This window comes from Gopherus flavomarginatus, chromosome 1 (genome assembly GCF_025201925.1).
Source record: "Gopherus flavomarginatus isolate rGopFla2 chromosome 1, rGopFla2.mat.asm, whole genome shotgun sequence".
Lineage (NCBI taxonomy): Eukaryota > Metazoa > Chordata > Testudines > Testudinidae > Gopherus > Gopherus flavomarginatus.
The window spans coordinates 145,920,164-145,926,859 of NC_066617.1; positions in this window are offsets into that span (position 1 = coordinate 145,920,164).

The following is a 6,696-nucleotide window of genomic DNA, read 5'->3' on the forward strand; positions in this document are numbered from 1 at the left end:
ATGCCGAAGGGAGATCCACACGACTCCTGTTTGAAGTGCCTGAGGGAATCGCACTTGACAGCTAAGTGCCCCATTTGCAAGGCTTTTAAGCCGAGAACAAAAAGGAGCGGGACTTTCACTTACCCCTCCACCTTTGGCGCCGAGCGATGATCAAGCGGCTGGCAGAAGCGCCTCCTCGGCACCGGACCCCGCCGGTACTGCCAAGGCCTTTCGGCACCGGCCGTCGCCAGCACCGAAGTCGACTCGGCACCGCTCCCTTCCTCCGAGGTCGAGAGAGCCTACAATTCCTGCTGGTGCCTGACGGCTCCCCGGCACGCGCCGTGGTTGAGCCCCCTGCTCCTGCTGCTTCCGTGCCACCTGCATCGCAGCCAGAGAGCTCGTCTAAGTCGGATTGCCTGACACCGACACCTGCAGAGGCACCGATGACATCGGCACCGTCGATCCCGGTCCCACAAGGGCCATAGAATCCGGTGCCTGACGGCTCCCCGGCACGCGCCGTGGTTGAGCTACTGCTCCTGCTGCTTCTGTGCCAACGGCACCGCAGCCAGAGAGCTCGTCTAAGTCGGATCGCCTGGCACCGACACCTGCTGCGGCACCGACGACGTCGGCACCGTCGATCCCGGTCCCACAAGGGCCGTAGAATCCGGTGCCTGACGGCTCCCCGGCACGCGCCGTGGTTGAGCTACTGCTCCTGCTGCTTCTGTGCCAACGGCACCGCAGCCAGAGAGCTCGTCTAAGTCGGATCGCCTGGCACCGACACCTGCTGCGGCACCGACGACGTCGGCACCGTCGATCCCGGTCCCACAAGGGCCGTAGAATCCGGTGCCTGACGGCTCCCCGGCCCGCGCCGTGGTTGAGCTACTGCCCCTGCTGCTTCCGTGCCAATGGCACCGCAGCCAGAGAGCTCGTCTAAGTCGGATCGCCCGGCACTGACACCTGCTGCGGCACCGACGACGTCGGCACTGTCGATCCCGGTCCCACAAGGGCCGTAGAATCCGGTGCCTGATGGCTCCCCGGCACGCGCCGTGGTTGAGCTACTGCTCCTGCTGCTTCCGTGCCAACGGCACCACAGCCAGAGAGCTCGTCTAAGTCGGATTGCCCAGCACCGACACCTCTGAGGCACCGACAACGTCGGCACCGTCGATTCCAGTCCCACAAGGGCCGTAGAATCCGGTGCCTGACGGCTCCCCGGCGCGCGCCGTGGTTGAGCTTATTGCTCCTGCTGCTTCCGTGCCAACGGCACCGCAGCCAGACAGCTCATCTAACTCGGATCGCCCTGCACCGACACCTACCGAAGCTCTGACGACCTCGGTACCGTCGATCCCAGTCCCACGAGGGCCGTCGAATCCGGTGCCTGACAGCTCCCCAGTATGCACTGTGGTTGAGCCTGCTGTTCCCTCCACGCCGGAGACATTACCAACGGCGAGGGATCTCATTGCCATGACAGAGTCGATGCTGCCTGACCCCGGCACCGCCGGTGCGGGTAATACAGTCTCTTCATGTGACCGTCCTCTGTCAGCACAGCAGAGCGGCACCGTTCATGATCACGGTCCCGCAGACACTCCAGATCCTGTCGGCACGCCCGACACCACTTGCAGTCCCGGTGCTGTTTTCCTCATCGGTACTGGTCGCACTCGCTGCACCGGTCGGTATCCCGTTCGCCGACCCGCTATCGGCACCGTTCCGACTCCCGGCACCGCGACAGGTACCTTGACTCCTGTAGCCTCTCCCCGAGCCTCGAGATCTCGGTCGACCTCCAGGCACCATTCTGGTTGCGGGTCTGGATCTCGTTTCAGGTACCGGTACGCCTCCCGGTGCCGGTTCCCGGTGCCGAGTTGGGCAAGGTCCGATAGAGTCAGAGACTCTGCCTGTGCCTTCTTTTAGTACCTCCATGGCCATCCGGACACGCATCCGTGTCATCCCACATGCGCAGATCTTATGCTCAGGATCACGATTCTGATACGATGGCCAGCGGGCGCCAGCCCCTTAACCGAAAGAGGCTTGGCGAATGAACCTGTTTGGCCGCCAGGTGTACTCTGCAGAAACCCTGCAGCTCTGGGTAGCAAAGCAACAAGCCTTGCTTAGCTGCGATAATTATAGCACCTGGGTGAAGGTAGTTTAGTTTATGGAGTTTCTCCCTCAAAACTCCCGCCAAGAGTTCGCTGCCGTCTTGGAGGACGGGGGAAAAAGGGTACCCAGAGCGTCCCTCCAGGCCTCGTTGGACGCAGCAGACTCTGCAGCCAAGACTCTGGCCTTTGGTGTCGCCATGAGGTGCATCTCATGGCTTCAGGTTTCAAACCTCCGGCCGGAGCTGCAGTATGCCATTCAGGATTTACCCTTTGTTGGTAAAGGCCTTTCGTGGCAAAGACAGCCCCAGGCTGCCAAGCCTGATGGACAATAGGGTCCTAATGCGCTCTCTCAGCATGCATATGCCAGCGACCAAACGCAGGCCTTTCTGTCCCCAGCCGCCATACTCTGTGCCTAGCCAGAGACAGGACTTTGGCAAACGGCGAGGCCAAGGTGGTCGCAGACGAACGTCAGGACCCCTAAAGAGCCAAGGTCAAGGTCCCTCGCAATTACCACTGGGACCAAAGACGAACCTTCCAAGGTGCGCCTGAGGGCGGTGTACCAGTCACAGGCCGGGATCCCAATCCCGCTTTCTCCTGGCGTTGCCCCAGTTAATTTCAGATCGCTGGATCCTGCGCACGGTGGAGCATAGGTACCACCTCTAATTTGTTCCAGCCCTGTCCCCCTTCAGGGACCCCTCTCACGAGCAATTCCTCGTACAAGAGGTGCAGACGCCGATGGACGAAAGGGGCAAGGGGTTTTGCTCCCATTATGCCCTAGTCCCCCACTCGAACGGAGGTCTCAGACCTTCCTAGTCCTGCACGGACTCAACTGGTTTAGGATAAGGTTGAAGTTCCGCACGGTATCCCTGGGAACCATTAGTCCATCCTTGCCTCCTGGGGGCTACTATGCCGCCCTGGATATGAAGGACGCGTACTTTCGCAACGCCATCTTCCCTCCGCACAGGAGATACCTCCGCTTTCTAGCCAACTGTCAGTACTTCTGGTTTACAGCCATAGTCGCCGCCTACCTTCGCTGATGTCGGATATGCGTTTTTCCGTATCTGGACGATTCGCTTATCCGAGGAGACTCTGAGACACAAACCACTCAGCGCGTGGGCATCGTCACGGTCTTATTCACAGGTCAAGGCCTGATGATTACTATAGAGCAATCCACTCTGGTTCCCACGCAGAGGTTGGACTTCCTAGGGGCTATCCTGGTCTCCTACCTAGCCGGAGCCTGCTTATCACAACTGCGGTTTTAGGCGATGGCAACAATCATCTGAGGTCTGCAGGCTTTCCCAACGACCTCGGCTCGTACTTGTCTCAGTCTCCTGGGTCCATGGTTGCCCGCAAGTTTGTAACCAAACACACCAAGCTCCGCCTCCGTCCTCTCCAAGTCCGGCTCACCTCGGCGTACCACCCGGACAGGGAGCCAATGGTCATGGTAGTCACTGTTCCCTCGAGCACCTTAGGCTCCCTAGAGTGGTGGCTAACTCCCTCCCTGGTGTGGGCAGGGATGCGGTTTCATCCGCCCCAGCCTTCACTGCCCCTGACGACGGACGCGTCATCTCTCTGCTCAAGTGCTCATGGTCACCTCCGAGCTTAAGGCCTTTGGTCTTCTCGGGAGCTGGCATTCCACATCAATGCCCCAAAAATGAGAGTAGTCCGCCTGGCGTGCCAGGGGTTCCAGCGGCAGCTGCGAGGCCGTTGTATCTCGGTGGTTACAGCCAACACAGCGGCCATGTGCTTCATAAATATCCAGGGAGGGACATGGTCCTCCCCCCTTTTGTCAGGAGGCCATCCATTTCCGGGACTTTTGCATGGCCCACTCGATGGAGCTGGTGACGTCCTTTCTCCCAGGCGTTCGGAACGTCTTGGCGCTTTGACTCAGCAGGTCTTTCCTGTCTTACGAGTGATCACTCTGCCCCATGTGAGGCGTTCTGCTTTCCAGAAGTGGAGATGTTTCCTCACATAGACCTGTTCGCTCACCGCGAGAGCAGAAAATGCCAGATGTTCTGCTCCTTCCAAGGTCCCTCCTCGGGATCGATCTTGGACGCATTCCTGATGCCGTGGAAAGGCCAACTCCATTATGCCTTCCCACTGTTCCCACTGGTTCATTAGGTCCTGCTCAAACTCCGCAGGGGCAGAGCGCGCATCATCATGATCACTCCAGAGTGGTCCAGGCAGCACTGATATACCACATTGCTCGGCCTGTCAATAACAGACCCAATTACCCTGCCACCCCACCCAGACCTCATCACTCAGGGCAACGACAGGCTTCGTCACTCGGACCTGCAGCCTCTTCGCCTCACGGTGTGGCTGCTGCGTAACTGAGCTGGGGTGACAGGAAGCCTTCCACCTGGTCAACGTACCGGGCCAGGTGGAAGCGTTTCGTCTACAGCTGCAATACGCTCAATCTTGCTCCGGCTGAGGCCTCGATCCCCTCTATTTGGCCTGCCTCTGGCCTTCAGCGGCAGGACCTGGCGGTATCATCGCTGAGGATACACTCAGCAGCCATCTCTACCTTCCAGCCAGGCTAAGGTGGACGTTCCGTGTTCTCACGCTCTATGGGTTCGAGATCCCTCAAGGGCTTGGAGAGCTTGCACTCTCGGGTGCGCCGCCCAGCCCCAACCTGGGACCTCAACCTAGTTTTAACCAGACTTATGTCTCCCCCAGTCGAGCCGTTCACGACTGGCCCTCTGCTATACCTGTCTTGGACGACAACTTTCCTCGTAGCTGTTACATCGGCCAGACGGGTCTCCGAGCTCAGAGCTCTTACGGTGGTTCCGCCGTACACTAGGTTTCACAAAGACAAGGTGCAGTTATGACCGCACCCAGCTTTCCTCCCTAAGGTGGTTTCGGCCTTTCATGTTACCCACAGCTCAACGCAATGGGCACAACCATTGCACTCCTTGGACATCTGTGGAGTGCTCGCATTTATATTGCGCTGCCAGAACCATTTCGTAAGGTGCCCCAGCTCTGTCACGGTAGCGGGCCAAAGGGAGGGCTTGCTTGTTTTCCTCTCGGAGGATCTCATCTTGGGTGATGGCGGACTTCCGCACTTGTTATGATTTGGCTCATACTTCCCCAAGCCACATCATCGTACAGTCTACCAGGGCTCAGGCTTCATCTGCTGCCTTGCTGGCTCGTGTTCCTACCCACGAGATCTGTCACGCAGCTCCATTGGTCCTCGGTCCATACCTTTGCTTCGCAGTATGCCCTGGTTCGACAGTCAAGAGATGCTGTAGCCTCTGGCTCAGCAGTTTTCATGCTGCCACATTTCACTCCGACCCCACCGCCTACGTAAGGCTTGGGATTCACCTAACTGGAATGGATATGAGCAATCACTCGAAGAAGAAAAGACGGTTACTCACCTTTGTAACTGTTGTTCTTCGAGATGTGTTGCTCATATCCATTCCACACCCGCCCTCCTTCCCCACTGTCGGAGTAGCCGGCAAGAAGGAACTGAGGAGCGGGTGGGCCGGCAGGGGTATATATCAAGCGCCATGATGGCGCCACTCTAGGGGGCGACCTGCCGGCCCACTGAGTTGCTAGGGTAAAAGATTTCCGACGAATGTGCACGCGCGGCGCACACACCTAACTGGAATGGATATGAGCAAAACATCTCGAAGAACAACAGTTACAAAGGTGAGTAACCGTCTTTTCTGCTTTAAAGGGTCCTAGATACTATTTGGTTCTTTTTTCTTTAGTGTTCAAAGGAAGAGTTGAGTAAACTCAATTAAAAGTTCTTGTTTCTGTTGAGTAATTACTAGTGCTGAAATCACTGATGAGCAGTTCTAAGCCTTCAACCTGTTGTGAGGACAGTGTTGCAATGAAAGGCAAGAGGCAGCAGTAGATGGTCTGTTTTATATTGGTAAGAGGAACCCATAGACATTGACCCCCAGCCCTTGTTGCTGCCAGCTCCATCTGGCAGATATGTCTGTGGAAAAAAGTGAGGCAGATGGCAAACAATATACATTAGAGGTTATGAAGTGTAGAAAATTGATAAGGAAACTAAAGACATCCAGAAAAAAATCCGTGGCTGCAGAATTAAGGACAATTAGGAGAGATTTTTAAGTATACCAGGAACAAAAGAAATCCCAATAATGGGACAGGCCCATTATTAGGTGTAAATGGTAAAATTGTTAATAAAATGATACAGTAAAGGCAGAAGAGTTTAATACATATTTCTGTTCTATATTTGGAAGGAAGGCAACTGATGTATTTGGATTGCATCAGGATGATGAATTGCTTCCCCATCTGTTAGTAACTAAGGGGGATGTTAAAACACCATCTAGTAGGATAACTGTTCTAAAAGCATCAGGACCCAGATAACAAGGTCCCTAAAAGAGTTGACTCGTGAAATCTAGACAATATCAGTAAAGCTCATGCTATATGGACAGATATAACTGACAGATTTAAAAAAGGAATGATCAGTGGGAATAATCTTTGAATGGAGGTGTTTCTAGTGGAGTTCTACAAGGTAGATGATATTTAATATTTTTATCAAAGGTCTGGAAGTAAATATAAAATCACTGCTAATGAGATTGGCTGATGACACAGAGATTAGCAGAGTGGCAAATGAGGACAAGGCAGTCATCCAGATGGTCTGGACTTCTCAGTAAAT